Source organism: Euprymna scolopes, chromosome 10 (assembly GCF_053919585.1).
Source record: "Euprymna scolopes isolate OS-2025 chromosome 10, ASM5391958v1, whole genome shotgun sequence".
Classification (NCBI taxonomy): domain Eukaryota; kingdom Metazoa; phylum Mollusca; class Cephalopoda; order Sepiida; family Sepiolidae; genus Euprymna; species Euprymna scolopes.
In genome coordinates, this window is record NC_136491.1 from 51085211 (window position 1) to 51105118 (window position 19908).

The window sequence follows — 19908 nt, forward strand, 5'->3', positions numbered from 1 at the left end:
TTTATTGCTTGCTGCCTGAGGCGCCCCGACCGGGGAATGCCGACGGGGTTACTCAGGCAATTTTTAAAATTGCAGGAGTGCCCCTTCTTTAGGGGAGCCTGCGGGGTTCCCACTTTCCGGCCTTGTGCCACATTTTGCTGAGGTGGGCAGCAAATAAATATCTACCCCATTATAAACCTCTTATGATGGGATGTGTCTCCTAGCGGCTTCGGCTGCAGGGAGACAGGGTAGTACATGTCAAGGATTCGTCACTTGACACTCAGCCCAACAGGTGAGGGGCCGGGAACCGGCCCAGCACCTGTTGGACTGAGGTACACCGCCTGGGTAATACCTAGGAGGTCCACCCTCCCAGGCCTTGCCACCGGGCTTTCCGGTGGGGCAAGTTTATTGCTGCTGCCTGAGGCGCCACGACCGGGGAATGCTGACGGGGTTACTCAGGCAATTTTTAAAATTGCAGGAGTGCCCCTTCTTTAGGGGAGCCTGCGGGTATCCCACTTTCCGGCCTTGTGCCAAATAATGCTGATGTGGGCAGCATTTAAATAACTACCCCGTTATACTTCGTTATGATTGGATGTGTCTCCTAGCGACTTCGGCTGCAGTGAGACAGGGTAGTAGCACTCGTCAAGGATCCGTTCTTGACACTCAGCTCGGGGAATGCCGATGGGGTTAATCAGGCAATTTTTAAAATTGCAGGAGTGCCCCTCCTTTAGGGGAGTCTGCTGCATCCCCACTTTCCTGCCTTGTGCCACATTTTGCCGAGGTGGGCGGCAAATAAATAACCACCCCATTATACATCCAGTGTAATGGGATGTGTCTCCTAGCGGCTTCCGCTGCAGGGAGACAGGTTAGTAGTACTCGTCAAGGATTCATCACTTGACACTTCAGCCAACAAGTTCATCCAACATCCTATGTTAATCATTATAGTAATATAAACAATCAATATAATTATACAACTCAAATGACCTTGAAACGGGTTTTGTAACCCAACATCCGGCTTACGACTTCCGGTTGCGAATGCATACATAAACAAATAATCAATGCGACAATAAAACGTACTGTTTTACTGTGTTCGTTTTCAGCGTCCCAACTGTTTTTTTTTTCGCGTTTAAATTATCCAAACTATTGTTGATACCCTCTGCATTTTTTTTTACATCGTTCATTTCCGTATTCCGTTTAAGTTATTTTAACGCAAATTTCTTACAAATAAATCTTCTTTCAACCGTTGACAAAATTAAAACATTTTCAAAAATAAACAATTGTAAACAGAACTACTTATAGAAAACTATTTATATTCTTTTTCTCATTTTAATGTACTTTCATAGAAATTTTTCTGTTATGTCACAAACAACTATTTCCTTTACCTCACATGCGTCACGCTCATACATTAATTACGTAGCTAGTATAACATACTGACCAAACAGGTCACGCGTAGTCTAGTACTTACTTATAATTAAAACCCATATTAACGTACAGTCCGCCTCCACTGAAACGGAACTTTTTAAAAATCGAACACATGCATTGTTTTCATCAGTAATGTAGTGTTAATTTGTTTTGAAGTGCATTCTTTCCATTTGTTATCCTTTCATGAGTAACCGAGGATTTTTTTTATCAATTTTTACAGCATTTAAAATGTCTATCTGCGGCAATGGAACCATGGCACATCTCGTAAATATATTACATAGTTTTAAATAAATAATTTGTAAGTACATACACATCCACACAGAGACCCACTCAACCCTCCCCATATATATATATATATATATATATATATATATATATATATATATATATATATATATATAATTCCAATTTAGTATTTTCCAAAAGTGAACAAACAAGGCAGAAATTGAATCTAATTATTTGTAACTGTATGGCCGAAACATGCTTATGTATGTATAGCGTTATGGAAATGTTTATGTAAAACAAATTAATATATATATATATATATATATATATATATATATATATATATATATATAGATAGATAGATAGATATATGTTTACTTGTAAAGTATGAAGTAACAATTTTATATTTTCTTTCTGAAAAATATTGAAAAGGATTATATCATTGGGTATTAGCCGGTTTATTGCGCTTCTGGAGTGATTTTGCTCGAACTGATATTCTTTATCATATATAGGTACACTTATTACTACAATGATTTTTTTATATGGAGACGGCGTTATTAGTAGATATGCAGGCTATACCATATCTTGCTTATAGTTTTTGAACATGCCAGCAGGATTCCAGTAACCAGGTCGACTATGATTGGAATATTCCAAGTTATTTTAATCCTACAGATTTCACGAGACTGAGGCTTAATATCGAGAGTCGTGGGTAATATTTAAAAAAAAATACTATAGCTGAGAGTGTGATTTGTTGAATAAATGGTAAATTACGACGAATTCAAAAAATAACACCCAATATTCTTTTAAACAAAAGTCACTTTGCAATATAAGTTATAATATAGAATATCTTTTGTGTTGTTAAAGTGTATTACAGTACGTCTTCACTTAAATCAAGAATGATCTGGTCACATTTTATATAATATACACTCAACACACGCGATGCATACATAGCACGTATATACATATATGTGTGTTTGTGTGTCACTGATACAATGTAAAGAAAATTTATACTGATATATGCTTATATATATATGAGTGTGTGTTTTATGTGTCTGTAATCGATACAATGCAAACAAGGCAAATATGATTAATGTCTAATCGAATTTCAATAGCTTTGTAATGTCGCGCGATTGTATATTTATGATATCGATTATGTTTTAATGGTCAGACGATGTCAGTATTTATGAAACATTGATTCCACCACCACGTTCGTATTAAAAGAATGCTTTTGTAAATGTTGTTTACGATGGCAAATCATGTTATATCCCATGTATTGATTCGAAACGATAGCACGTCGGAGACATTTTTAACGAAGATCATTTCTCGAATAAAGCCATTTTTCTGAAGATCAATTGTGCTTAACCAACGATATCTGTAGAAATTCCGCGGTTTATTGCAGAGTTGTTAAAATCGTATCAACAATAAGTGTGAAATTCTCTAATTAATATTTTAAATGGTGCGTATGCAGCTATGTTAACGCGCTATTTAAAAAAGTATGTTCAACTTAAATTCAAATTTTACAATCCATTTGCTTATTAAATTGTTAGCCGAAACTACAGATTAATTCAAAACGCACTCTACTCCTCATGTTAAGAATGGATGTCTAAATAATAATGTCATTATTTCAGCACATTAGATGCATAAGTACGATTTAAATTTACGATTAAAAAATACAATATGTGTTCCGATTATTGGTATGTATAAGCGATGAAAAATTGGTTCTTTCCGACAAACGACGAAGCTTAGCTCCATGATTATACGCCGAGAAACCTCACTGCTCCTCCCCAAGCCAGATAGCACCAAAAGTCATGCTGAGTGTTTGGTGGTTGGCTATCGGTCTCATCTATTTCATTCATTTTTTTTAATGCATGCGAAACCGTTAAGGCGAAGTACTCTAAGCAAATAATTGAAATACATGAGCAACTTCGCCAATTCCCAGCATTAGTCAACAGAAAGAGCACAATTCTCCTGCACGATAATGCACGACCGCAAGTTGCTTAACCGACCCTGCAGAAGTTGAACCAATTTGGGCTTCGAAACTCTGCCTTATCCGCCATACTCTCTAGACATCTTTTTAGAGACTTCATCGCTATTAGAACGCAAAATATTTACGTTGGTGGTATGAATAATCTTGTTTTGCGTTGGTAAAAGTGTGTATTTTGGATCAATAAATTCTTGTTTAAGTCGAGATATGTTTATCGGAATTTCAAAGTAAAATCTGTAAACCTTTCTTGTAGACCTAATAATAAAATAGATTCTGAAAGGGTGTGGCATAACCGCATATTTGTTAATGTTTCGTACGCCTCCTTTGGGTAAAAACATTATCATGAACTTACATGTCGAAATTAGTATAAATTCCCAAAATTATAGAAAATCAATCAATGGAAAAATCATTACAAAAACATAAAAGTGTTTTGTCGGTTAGGGATAATTAAAACGAACGAATTACAGGCACAACCATTAAAAATACTTACTATCGTGTCGAAATTAATATGATTTCGAAGAATTAGGAAATATAAATCAGTCGAATAATAATTATGAGACAAACATATGGTGTTTGTATTGGTTAAAGGTCATTGAATCTAAGGCATTTCAGGTGAGAACATCATTGCATACTTACTGGCATGTGGAATCAGTAGGAATTCCAATAATCATAAAAAATGGCTTATTATAAAATTTTTACAAGAAAATATATGATGCTTGTGTAGATTAGTTATCTTTTAAACCAACGCATTTCCGGTCAAAAGTTATTACGAATTCACATGTCATATCGGAATTTATATGAATGCAAAAAATTATATAAAATATAAAAAATGAATCTATAAAAAATAAATACAAGAGAATATAGGAAGTTTGTGTGGATAGGGGATCTTTTAAATAAACGTATTTCTTGTGAAAAAATTGTTACATATTTATGTGTCATACCGAAATGTATATGAATTAAAAAAAAAAAAATATATATATATATATAAATGCATGCATAAAAACAATTACAAGAAAATCATAGGGTGCTTGCTTAGATTGGTGAGCTTTTAAACCAATCGAAAAAATAATTTCTCTTCTAAGGGGGCGGAAAATTTGTTGTAGTTGTACTTTGGATGACTTCGAAATTTAGTGCTTTAGATAGCCCGTCAGAGGAATCATGACTTTTATTTTTTTATTTTTCTACTGCTCCTTTATAAAATTGTTTTTCTTTATTCATTATATTTTGCTTCAAGAACTTGGTTTGAAAAATCAATTCCAGAAAAGTGTTAGATAATGAACTAAGTTTAAACAGAAGTATGTTAAACACACTTTATTAATATTTCATTGTTATTTATAACCACGTTTAACAATATAAAGCAAACTCTACAGTAATAAATGATTAATACAGTAGGAGACTCGGGAAATATTACATGTTACCTGAAATAATTCTCAATTCATTAGATGTAACAGTGCATGAAGTGTGGTAGATGTCTAATTCAAATGTACTCAATACTGTAAATATAGATTATATGGATTATATGATAATTTTACTTGGATTTAATCTTTAGTTGAATTAAACAGTGGTCAATAATCTATATTATATATATGAAAGCTGAGAACGAGAGAGATAGTAAGAAAATAGATATATAAAATAGAAATTAAATAAGGAAGACTAATGGAAAGATTGGAAAGTAAATGTAAATGCCTTTTCTTTTTTACGTTTTATGTTTTATATCAGACTTTTATCATGTTTATTGACAAGACTTTTACTTTTCAACTAAGTAAAATACTGAAACAAAAAAAAAATTCAACTTGTTACACACATGCAAAATCACACCAATCGTTTTACATTGGAACTAAAAACGTAAGTAAAATATTATTTTAACAATGTGATTACATGGTAGAAAAACATGTCTTGCAAGAAAAAAATATTATGGAACAATTTTTTTTAACTTAAATAATATAGGTACATAATTTAATTTGAATTTTATAAATTTTTAAAGTTGGCTTTTCCCCCACTCTTTATCTGTGCCTAAACCTAAACGCAGATTCCATGAACAAAGCTTCTTTCTTAGAACTGCAGGCCTGTGGAACTGTCTTCCGTTTTCCTGCTTTCCAACTGACTACAATACGGTTGTCTTCAAGTCTAACGTAAACAAGTTCTTGATGAGCCGTTCCATATAAGTTATCAAATTTACCGAATTTTCATTACTAATGATTACCATAGTTTCCAATTTCTACTGTACACTCTTTAACCCTTATCCTTGAGTGGCCTCTTGGCCTTGATAATGTGCTGATGCCTGTGTAAAAAAAATTGAACCTGATATGGCCTTGGGTTTATTTTCTGTTATGTACATTGTATTGTACTTTTAAAAAATTTAGCTGAAAATTATAATTACTAAATGATATATATTTTTTTCTTTTATATAAACAACACATGCATGGCATGAATAAATCAAAGGTAATTTGTAAACTCAATTTAATTACATTTTTATTTTTTACTTTGTAAAGCTTATAGAAATTCATTTTGAAAATTGAAAAAAAAATAAATCATGTACTTTTATTTTTAGGATGTATGAAAACATTCTGTTTAAAGGTTTTCGTGTCTTGCAAGAAATGATTTTCTAACTTGTATATACAGTGACGCCCCCACCCCAAATGCCTGCACTTGTCACTTTTTCAAAAAACTAAAGATTTACGCTAATCGAATGTGACAGTTCAAACAACCTACACCTCATTAGATTCGACTTTTATTCCTCTATAATTTTACTTGTTTATATTTGACTTTTAATTGAAGCATACTTTTACTGGCTTAAATGTGAACTGGTTTTCTTCTGTACCGAAATCACGTGAGGTCGGCTTAATTAATACTTTGGTACATAGAGCCCTAATGATTTGTTCACCTAACAGATTGGACGCCGAACTCGATAAGATCAGGGAAATATTCATCAATAATGGTTATCCTGTTGACCTTATTGATGACTGTATTTTCAAAAAGGTTGCGGATTTTAAATCCCCTAAAAAGTTTGGGGCTTTGAAATTCCCGGTTTATTTAAAATTACCGTGGATTGGGGAAAAGAGTAACAGATTTTCCAAACAGATTCGCAGAAGTATTTATGACTGCTTTTATTCTGTGTCCTTGCGTTTGGTATATACTACGAGTCCTGCATTTCCTTCTTTTCGCAAAGATAGTTTGCCTTACATCCAAAATAGCAATATTGTATATCAATTCAAATGCCAGTGCGATGCTGGTTATGTTGGGCAAACATCCTTGCATCTTTTGACTCGTATAAACCAGCATGTTCCATCGAAGACCAGACAAGGGAGGATGGGATCTGGTAGTCTCCCTCATTTTGCAGCCTTAGACTCTGCTATTGGCCAGCATTTGGTTGACAACCCGTGCTGTGCCGATATATATAAAATAGAATTGTTCGAGGTGCTACATAGAACGGACTCCAGAAATCATTTCAAGATGCGGAAACCTTCTTTGTGCCGGCAGAAAGAAACATCTAAAGTATTGTTTCTTTTTGGGGAACTGTGAATCTTTTCTCCCATTTTATCCCCTCGTTGTGCCAATATTTTAATCGTTTTTAAACGTTAATAAACTTTATTTTAGTGTCCCCGTAATATTTGGCACATTCAATAGTTCCCCATCAGAACTCTTTACTTTCGACATAGTATTATTTTTACGCTATCGATTTTCTCCTGATGAGATGATAGCTGAAAGAGTTCTCGAGAGATTTCCGCCCATTATTTAAAACTGTATTTAAATTCTGTACCTCTAAACATATATATATATATATATATATATATATATATATATATATATATATATATATATATATATATATATACGGGAGCTAACCAAAAAGAAAGAACGCACTTGCTATTTAAAAAAAAAACGCAAATTTAAGCAAAATTTAATGTAACTGTTTAAACAATCTATACCTCATTTGATTCACATTTTATATATATATATATATATATATATATATATATATATATATATATATGTGTGTGTGTGTGTGTCCATATATAAATATATATTTATATATATGTGTATACATATGCCTATATACATACATAAATACATATATATGCATACAGATATATGCATACCTATATATATATATCCATGTACGCATATACATATACATGTATATATATATATATATATATATATATATATATATATACATATGCATACACCCACATGTATATGTATATGCATATATAGATATATAAAACGAGAAAGCGCTTAATTTATTTATCTATCCATTGTACTCGGCTCGTCAACCAGAAGAAAAAAACATATTGCAATAAATATTTCTTTATTTATTTATGAGTACACGATAAAATGGGCAATATCCCGATCATCAAAAGCGAAAGCGATTAGATTGGCATCAGCTTATCTGAACAACGGAACAAAATCAAAACTGCACCATCGCTGAAACACATAAATTCCTGAACACTGTGGAAAACATCAAAAAAGGTCACATTTCAAAACAACATGCCAGGACGAATTATTATCTTAATGAAAATGGTGAATTTAATAACTACAGAAATATTGGAAGTTTAGTCGCAAATTAATATTTTGTTCTTTATATTGGACGCCACTAAACTAAACAATTACGAATTGCCATTTTCTCATTAACTAAACTAATACAATCTGCTGCTTTTTTGCCAACAACGTGAGAGCTTTAATTTTTTAATAAAAACTGCCTCTAAAATCAGCTATAATTCTTTTCTTTAGCGTTCACCTTGATTATAAAATTATCAGAATAGGGAAATTATAAAATTATGTGGATAGTGCGTTATTTTCTTGATTGTTCGTATGTACATCGTCATCATTTTCTGATGCCATCACTTAAAACAGATTATGTATAATCGTGTGCAGTTGATGACGTCACAAAATCATAAGGCAATCAATTAACCAAAACAGAGAACACAAAGAAGAAGAAAAAAAAAAGATAGAGGATAATCTTGCGTATATCAGGTAAACACTACATTTTTCTATTTAATTTCTTATATATATATATATATATATATATATATATATATATATATGTATATATGTGTGTGTGTGTATGTGAGCGCGCGCGCGTGTGTGTGTGTGTGTGTGTGTGTGTAGTAACTTTCACACACGCCTATTTGATAGAGTGATCAGCATTATTAGTTTAGGACTATCTGAATTAATGCGAATAATTTGATGCCTCCTTAAAAGTCTCCTCCAAGGATTAGGAAAAAACACATTTTTTTCCAGAAAAAATCAGTCTATTGAATAATCTCAAATCATAATAATATGTTTACGCTTTAATACAAGCCCCCGCCTCGAATTTCTAGAATTTTAAAATTCATACTTTGTAATTATAAGAATACATTGTTGCTTAATATCTAGCAGATTCAGAATACGATAAACTACACCACACACAATTATCACTTAAATTGAATACATCCTTGACACATAAGTTCAGCCAACATCCTATATTAATAATTACTAGCGGGACCTGTGGAAATTCCACATCAGCATTTCTCAAATATAATAAATTGTTGCTGGCCATGCTGTAAGCGTTCTGTTCAGCATGAATGAAGGCACAATCATATTATTCTACTTGTTATTAAAATTGTATCACCCCCCTTACTAAAATAATAACTTTGATATATTACCTGGGCTAATAATTTCATTACAAACACACCAGTCAATTAACTCACATTTTATCATTTTTCATAATTATTGAATATTTTACTATGTTCGACAATAATTTTTCATAATTTCAACCCACATTATCGCCGCTCCCTTTACTAAAATATTAAATTTGATATATTTTATCGGCTGATTATTTTATAAAAAACACAACTATCAATTGACTCACATTTCATCATTTTTAATAATTCTTGGATATGGTACTAATTTTGACAATAATGTTTCATCATTAAAACTCACCATATCGCACAACTTACTAAAATAATAACTTTTATATATTGTCTAGGCTGATTATTTCATTACAAATACACACACTAATCAACTCACATTTCATCATTTTTCGAAATTCTTGGATATGTTACTAATTTCGGCAATATTTTTTATAATTTAGACCAACGTTGTCGCCCACCCTTACTAAAATAATAACTTTGATACGTTTGCTGGGCTGATTATTTCATTACAAACACACTAATCAATTAACCTCCATTTCATCATTTTTCATAATTCTTGGGTTTGTTACTAATTTCGACAATCATTTTTCATTATATTTACAGATATTATCGCCCCCCCCCATAAATAAAATAATAACTTTTAAATATTGTCTGGGCTTATTATTTATTACAAACACACTAATGCATGAAATCACATTTAATTTTCTTTTTATAATTCTTTGATATGTTACTTACTTCGACAATCATTTTTCATAATTTATACCCGCATTTTCGCCCTTCCATCTTTACTAAATCATAACTTTGATATATTGTCTAGGCTAATTATTTCCTTACAAACACACCAACCAATTAACTAATATTTCATCATTTTTTCGTAATTCTTGGATATGTTAATAATTTTGGCAATAATTTTTCATAATTTAAGCCCTCCTTATCTCCTTCCCCTTTACTTATATAATAACTTTGATATATCGTCTAGGCTGATTATTTTATCATAAACACACCAATCAAATCACATTTCGTCATTTTTCGTAATTCTTGGATATGTCACTAATTCGACAATAATTTTTTTTATAATTTCACCATCCTCGTCGGCCTCTCTTACTAAAATTACTTTGATATATTGTCTGGGCTGATTATTTCATAAAAACACAACTATCAATTAACTCACACTTCATCATTTTTCTTAATTCTTGGATATGTTACTCATTTTGACAATTATTTTTGATATTTTTAACCCTCATTATCAACCCCCTCACTACTAAAATAATAACGTTGATATATTATCTGGGATGATTATTTTAATTCAAACACACCAATCAATTAACTCACATTTAGTCATTTTTCATAATTCTTGGATATGTTACTCATGTCGATAAGCATTTTTCATCATTTTAATCCACATCATCGCCCCACTTAATAAATTATAAAAACTTTGATATATTGTCTGGTCTGATTATTTCATTGCAAACACACTAATGCATGAAATAACATATTATCATTTTTCATAATTCTTGGATATGTTACTAATTTCGACAATTATTTTTCATAATTTAAACCATCCTTATTGCCCTCTCTTACTAACATAATTACTTTGGTATATTCCCTTGGCTGATTATTTTATTATAAACAAACACTCGATTAACTCACATTTAATCTTTGTTCATAATCCTGGATATGTTACTAATTTCGACAATAATTTTTATAATTAAAACCCACATTATGCCTCTCCCTCCTACTTATATAATATATTTGATATATTATCTGGGTGTAATAAATCATTACAAACACAGCAATCAAGTAACTCACATTACATCATTTTTCATAATTCTTGGATATGTTACTAATGTCGACAATAATTTTCATAACTTTAACCCACTATATCGCTCCTCCTTACTTAAATTATAACTTTGATATATTGCCTAGGCTGATTATTTCATTACAAACAAATCAATCAATTCTGGGTATTCTCATAGTATATATGTTTCACCTATTTTATCCAATCCCGGGTGACGCCGCATATCCTGCTAATATATATCGTTCACCTATCTCATTCGATCCCGGGCGACGCTGGGTATTTTGCTACTATATGTTTTTCACCTATCTCATTCAATATTCGCTTTCTTATAGTATATATTTGCACATTTCATTCAATTCTGGGACTGACTTCATGTCTGCCACCCCACTGTTGAAAATATACATTAAATAAAGTAATATTTTAATCGTAAACTGTTTCAGCCATTTCCAGGATTGACTTTATATCCAAAACCCACTGCTAAAAATATACATGAAATAATGTAATGTCTAAATAGTAAACTGTTTCAGCCATTTCCGAGACCGACTTTATATCCCAACCCACTGCTAAAAATGTACATGAAATAATGTAATGTCTAAATAGTAAACTGTTTCAGGCATTTCTGGAACTGACTTATAATCCCCAACCCACTGTTGAGAATATACATGAAATAAAGTAATATATAAATCGTAAACTTTTTCAGCCATTTCCGGGGCCGACTTCTCATCACCAATCATACTGTTAAAATATACCTTAAATAAAGTAATGTCCAAAACGTAAATGTTTGCAGCCATTTCCGGAACTGACTTAATATTTCCAACCCCAATGTTAAAAATATACATTAAATAAAGTAATGTGTAATGCGTAACGGTTTCACCCATTTTCGGGGCTGATTTAATATCCCCCACCCCACTGTTAAAAATATGCATGAAATAAAGTAATGTTTAAATCGTAATCCGTTTGAGTAATTTCCGGGACTGACTTCCTATCCCGTAACCCACTGCTTAAAATATACTTGAAATATAGTAATGTTTAAATCATAAGCTGTTTCAGCAGCTTTTCGAAAGTAATACATAAAAACATTAACATGGTTAGCAATTAGGCAACGTTTGCTTCAACATAAATTTCTGAGTGTAGTATCAGTTTCAGTATTCCAGTGACTTAAATCCACCATTTTTTGGTCTTGGTTAATGGAGGAGAAATCCTTCATTACTGATAAAATTTTAATTTTTGTTATTGACCAGAGTGCCCCTTTGGGGAGCTGGTTTTCCCGTAAATTTTTAACTGACCTCATGTTCAATTCCGCCCTTGTGGGGAGGCAAGTAAAAAAAAATAATCAGAACGGACATTTTCCAGGGCATTTTATAATTAATCAGAAGTGACATTTCCAGGGCATTTTGTAATTAAATCAGAAATAACTTTTTTCCGGTTACTTTTTTAATATCAAAACTTTGTTACATTAAACATAGTACCTATTCACGATTCCTCGCCACGGTATAGATTTAGACACCAGGGTCGTTTTTAACGTGGAGAAAAATTGTCTTAGTCGTAAAGGATTTCTCTTCCACTGAGAGAGAAGAAATTAAATGGAGCACCTGAAGACAGATACTACATTTTGATCTTAGCCAAAAGGCCAAGAAAGACAACTCATTTTTATTAGCTTTGCCTCAACAGCGACACTTTTTTATATTTTTAAAGGTTTTTTGGAATATTCCACTTTCCTTTTTTAGGGATGCACAGCATGATAACGGACGGAGCGATAAGCGTAATAATATAATCATGATATTAATATAAACAATACTATCTTATAATTAAAACCCATATTAACATACAGTTCGCCTCCACTGAAACGGAACTTTCTTCAAATCAATCACGAGTTGTTTTTCATCGGTAATGTACTGCGAATTCGTTTTGAAGTACATTCTTCGATTTGTTTTCCTTTTATGAGTCACCGAGGATTTGTTTCGATTTTAACAGCATTTAAAATGTCTATCTACGTCAATGGAACCATGGTACATCTCGGAAATATATTACATAGTTTTAAATAAATAATTTATAGGTACACACACACACTCTCTCTCTCTCTCTCACACACACACACACACACACACACACACACCCATATATATATATATATATATATATATATATATGTATATATATATATATAATTCCAAGTTAATATTTTCCAAAGCGAAGCAACCAATGCTGAAGTTGAATCTAATTACATATCATTTTTCAAGATATTTATTCAAAGAGTTACGGATATAGCCATATGTAAGATATATCGAGATATCTAATATTACTGAAGTGAAGATTTCCAGTGACTTGGCAGATATTATTTCAGTTGCTAAAACTTTACTTTTATTCAATATATACACACACACACACACACACACATATATATATATATATATATATATATATATATATATATATAGTCATCCACATACAGTACTGCTTCGACGTATCACATCTCATCACTGTGGCTAGACAAGCAACTACTTCAAGCCATTATCGAAACTGGACCGCCCAAACGACAGTCGGCGCTTCTATTTGTTATACTATTCGGTACGAGTCTCAGAATTTGTCATTAAAAAGAAGAGTAATTAAATAGACTCCCTATCTTTCGAAGCTTGTAACAATATGAATAATGTTATTTTAACCCTAATTTTTTTTCAATAAAAGAAGCAAAGACCAAACTTTAAAATAATAAAAGGTATCATACAATATTTTTTAATCGGTTTTCTTTTAAGAAAGATTTAACGAAATTCAACGAATGTTAACTTAATCTAAAAATAATAAATATATATAAATTAAAAAAATCACTTACCTATATAAAATACTAATCAATGGATGCTTCCATTCTTCATTCATGGAATATAAAATATAAATATTGACATATTCTCATGAATGAAGAATGGAAAAGAAGTTTTCAAACAACTGTTTTAAAAGACCGCCATTGCGTAAGCATTGTTACGGTGTTAGCGAAGTGCCGAAACGGTGTTTATTCCTGTTTTGAAATACGGATGGCTAGAAAGATGTAAAAACAACACATGCATGTTAGCCGGCTAGCCTTGTTGGCTATGAAATATGTGTCTACATATATAAATAATAATCACATCTTACCTATCAGTTTTTGCCTTAAAAAACATTCGAGGAATTTCGGATGTTATTTCTTTTTTCAAATAAATACATGAGTTTTTGATGTAACATGTTTATTTCTTCCTTATGGAGTGAAATTTTTTTAAATATATAAAAAATAAAAAACATTGAATAAAATAGAAAAATATCATAATTCTACGAAATGGTCTGAACAATATAACAAGGTTATATGGTTTCACTTAAAAAAAAAACTAAAAAAAAACTTCAAGGTGGTTTAAAAAGGGTTTTACACTGTGGACTTTACAGGTAAATTTGCAAATAACTGTTCTTTTTTGTTTTAAATTAGCTTATTTTATTTATTGATCTTTTATCTTCAATTTGTGATATATAAATTTTAGGTGAGAAATTAATTATTTTCATTTGAATAGACATTTAAAAATGGGGGGGGGTGAATTTAAAGAGAAAAACGCTGGTCTAGAATATTATATTTGGTTTATTAGAAGGAGCAAAAAAATACGCTTATGGCAGTTAGTATATCACTTCCACATATGCCCAATCCAAGATAGGGAGCATTATAGTCATCCACATACGGTACTGTTTCGCTGTATCAGAGTTAAACACTGACCTTACGAATGCGAGAAAAATATTGAATAATTCGACCTCCTGTCTTTCCAAGCTTATAACTACTCGAAAAATGCAATTCAAACTCTATTTTCTTTCAATTAAAGAAGCAAGGGCCAAGGTTTCATTTAAAAACAACAACAACAACAATAACAACAACAAAAAAGCAACGTGGTTTAAAAAAAAAGGTTTTAAACTTCGGTCTTTACAGGTAAATTTCTAAAAAACACTTCTTTTTTTGTTTTAAATTTGAATATATTATTTATTGATCTTTTTTTTTCAATTTGTGTTATATATAAAACTTTGTCTAAACCAATGGTTCTCAATCGGAGTCCATGTTACATGTAACGCTAATATCGGTTCAGTCTTCCTTCAAGATAAATTGTTGATATATTTTCTTTGGTTTTCTTTACACTACTAAAAAATTACATGAGCTACAGGGTTTACCAAAATATATTAAATAGAAAAGAAAGTCATAATTAAAAAAAGGTTGAGAACCATTGGTCTAAAATATTATATTTTTTTTATTGGACAGAGCATAAAATTTCACATTGACCCTGAAAATATCGTAAAAATTGAATCAATAGAAATATTTTGATAGATTTTTTAATTTAATTGAAAAATACTTAACTCGTAAAATTCAATTGATTTCATTACTGTTTAAAAAATATTTCTATTACTTTTTATACAACTTTAATAGTTTATTTTGGAAGTATAATCTATAAAAAAAATAACCAACCAACTTTTAAAGGAGAAATTACGAGTTTTTTTATATGTTATTCGCAGATTCGTGTTAGAGGTGTCAAAAATTCCCCCAAAATTCTGATACACCTAGTCAAGCAATTATCTAAAATTGTAGTTGGCTTAGGCAGCACGCTACCATTTCACAAGTTTCGCTATTTTAAATAGCTGAAATAAACATTTTAATAATAAATATTTTATTCATTAATTTGTTGTAAACATAGATGAAATAGAAGGGACGCATTTATTCATAGATAAAAAATCACGTAAAATTTCGACACTTATTTATTTTCGTTTTAATAACTATAAATAAAAGAAACAAAAGAAACAATTTACTTTAGCGATAGTATCGTTTAAATTCATTTTCAACTTAAATGAGTTAAATGCGTCACAACTAGTTGAAAATCATTTAAAAGTTGCCATTAGGTAAACGGATCTAAACGCAATGCGAAACCTTTTTTTCACGGAATAACATGAATTACAAGACTAGTTTTTATATGACAATAAAAAAAGAACTTGAATTAAAATAATACAAATAAATGCAAATTAACTACAAATATGTTTTTGCAAAATAAACATATAAATTAAATAATAATATATAAGAAAGATGTTTTTTTACAAGGAACTTATCAAGACCGGAGGCCACTCGGGGATAAGGGTTATTGCATGCACAGTAATCAATGGGATAATATCGTAGTAATCGCTAGTAATGGAGATCTGATAAAGTGTATTACTTAAGGGGGCAGTTCAACAGGAACTTGTTTATGTTGGACTTGAAGACATCCAAGTTGTAGTCAGGTGGCAAACAGGCAAAAGGACAGAGTTCCACAGGCGTGCAGTTCTAAGAAAGAAGCTTTATTCATGGAATTTACGTTTTGATTTAGGCACAGATAAAGAGTGGGGAAACTTACTACCAGGTGTTTCAGCTAGACAGGTGTTTTTCGTGAAAGATTGGCAATGGGGGGGGGGAGATTGGAGCTCAGACGAGCATTTCCCAGCGAAATAACGATAAAAAAACGACAGGCTCGCAACGTCTTTTCAGTGGGAGACAGGTTGCAGGGAAGAGAAAAGGACATGCTTCACTAGGCTACGAAGTCTATTTTGTACTCTTTCAAGGCAGGATAGGCTGTTTTCAGCAGCTCCTGCCCAGATATGGCAGCAGGACTCCATCTTTGGGCGTACTTGGCTTTTACAGAGAATTGCATCAGCAATGAGATATTTTCTGGAGCGGTAGAAGGATCCCATCATTTTCCAGCGACCTTGGCAACAGATTTGATGTACGTGTTCCATTTCAGATCATGAGTAAAGATAAATCCCAGAAGTTTGTGAAAACATGGAGCCTCCCCAAGACGAGAGCCGTCCATTTCAGTTGATGCCAGATGGTGATCAGAGTGTTTATGATGAAAAGATAGAAGCTTCGTTTTAGATGCATTAAAAGTAACCAGCCACCTCTTCCCCCACTGTATCAGAGGAGAGAAAATCAGAGAGAACTTTGTAATTTACGGCCTTTAATGTGTTGCCGTAGATGGTCGTGTCATCAGCATAGATGTCAACGAATGATTTAAGTATATGTTTTGGGAGATCATTGATGTAGACCAGGAAGAGATTTGGGCCCAGGATGGACCCTTGAAGGACACCCGCATTAATACTATTGGCTTCTGATTTCTGCCTATCAACCACTACTCTTATGAGCCTATCAGAGAGAAATTATATAATAATTGCATCTAAGATGCATCTATTATATATATATATATATATATATATATATATATATATATATATATATATATATATTAGGTCGGGACGATTCCAATATTTTTCTCGATTCCGATAAAATTCCCAATTCCGTACAAAATTCCTTACTCCGATACAATTATCGAGTCCAATTCCGATTATTTATGTCTCTTAATATTTTACTATAAATTTGTTATTCTGCCCCGATTACCGTAAAAACACATCTTAAATGTGCATGCATTTTCTCAAACGTAAAAAAAAAACATTTGTGAGGGTGTGATCTAGAGATTTTCGTCTTACTAGAAGTTTAAATCAATAAATTTTTCCGGATTCCGATTAATCGTCCCAACACTAATATATATATATATATATATATATATATATATATATATATATATATATATATATATAATTGTTTTAATGCTCAATTATGGAATATGATAATATTGTAGCTTACAGTCTAAGCCATCTCTCTTTGGCTTAAAAATTATTAGTATATATAAGATTACTGAATTTTCAATTATATAAACATAGGAACCGCCAAAAATGGCCGAAAAATCAAGTTGCTGTTTTTTAAAACGAAATTACATTTATTAAAATCCATTTTTTCTGAGTAACTTTTTTTTCCAGAAAGATAAAACCCTGAATTTTATCATATATAAAGCCGAATAATGTAAAACTTTTTCTACTAATATTAATTAAATTATAAATGTTAAATTTTCCCCAAAAGTTAACAATTGGCGTTTTTTGTTTTGCACAAAAACGTATATAAATAGGTTAAAAAAAAGGTTTTGAAAGAATTAATTTGTTTATTTCTTGTCTAACTAAGATTTAGGGTGATTTTCTATGAGAAAATGCAAAAATATAATATAAGAACCTGGATTTCAAATAATTCCACTTATTCAACCAGTTACTTCAAGTCGATTTGATTACTGTTTACATTTGTACTTGATAAAAAGCAAACTACGGAATACCAAACAGCCCCAAAAAACTTATTTTTCAGTGACGAAAATTCCAATGTATTATTAACGCTGAGGCTGGCCAGTACCAGATGGGTGACCATTTTTATGAGTTGGGTTTTTAATGTGTATGTGTGTGGGGGCCAGGCTCTCCAAAATGGGGAGGGGGGCAATTTAAAGCAGAAGAAAAAAATTATTTCAGCGCGTTATATATATATACCTTAGCGTCTTCACCTTGAAGGTCGAGTTTCTTAAGAAATCGCCCATATTTTTATTTGGACATAAGGTCCGGGGTTTGATTCCTAGAAACAGTCAAGCTACGCTGAATAGAAGTAGGGCCTCGAAACATGCATGCCCTTATATTAGTATTTACAAAAAATAATAAATAAATAAAAATGAAGTGCAAATTAAAATAAAGCCGATTTTCTAAGAAATAAAATCTTCAAGGTGAAGACGCTAAATTAACCGTATTATCCTTTAAAAAATCAATAACAAATCTACGTCACTTTACAGCAAATAAAAATAAACAGTAAAATTATCTATGGCATCGTAGTGCAATGGATTACGCGCCGATCTGTAACACATAAGGTTCGATTCCCAGAAACAGTCAATCTACCCTGAAGAGAGGTAGGGTCCCGAAACATGCATGTCCGTAGATTACTGTATCAATATATATATATATATATATATATATATATATATATATATATATATATATATATATATATATATATATGAATATATATATATATATATATATATATATATATATATATACAATTATTTTCTATAATAATAAATAACTACAGACACTAGTGTTTCATCTTTTCAGGAATCATCAGTGCAGGTTGTCACGATTAACGCGCCAGTCGAGATGATTCGAACCGTGGCAACAGAAGTCCTGTTTGGTTTCATTAGCAAGCACTCGAACCATTCGGCCACCGTCAACAGAAACGCTAACACTAATTCATTGTATTGTTAAGATGGCTTTACATTCATCATCTGAAAGTTCATCCCCCATCTTATGGACAATAAAAACATTGTAGTGTGAAACATTCATTGATCATTATTCAATAACGAGTAACGTCGGGTCACCCTGCTTGTTATAATTATAATTATTCCATGACCACATGCGTTAGGATAATGTCAAGTAAATGTAATCGATAATTTATAGTGATCGGTGTATTAGTATAGGAATGTATAATTTACATGAAAAGAATACATAGTATCTTTTCTGTGTACGTATGTACGAATATAACCAAACGCGTTCAATATTCCATATTTCTTTTTTCCCCAAGATAGCAACGTCGAAATCGAAAACATTTCGTCTTTTTAATTTAAACGATAAACATAGCAGCTCAAATGTTAAAAAATATGCCTTTGATCTTAGCGCCCGGGCACCTGCTCCAACCTCGATTGTTTACGAGCGCACCTGTTAACGACTCGTGCATCCTGCTTCCACTCCACGCTCACCGATCCCTGTTTCATCTAGGAACACACGGATGCGACGCAAAAGGCATTTTCTATTGTTAGCGGGAAACAGGCTAATTAGCATAACACTAACTATTGCAGGGAGATGGAAAGAAGTTTCTCTCCATCGCACTATAAATTCTGCTCTGTAACGCTCTTCCTTTATCTGTACCCCCCTCTCTCTCTCTCTCTCTCTCTCTCTCTCCTTTACACACACATACACACAAACACTCTCAC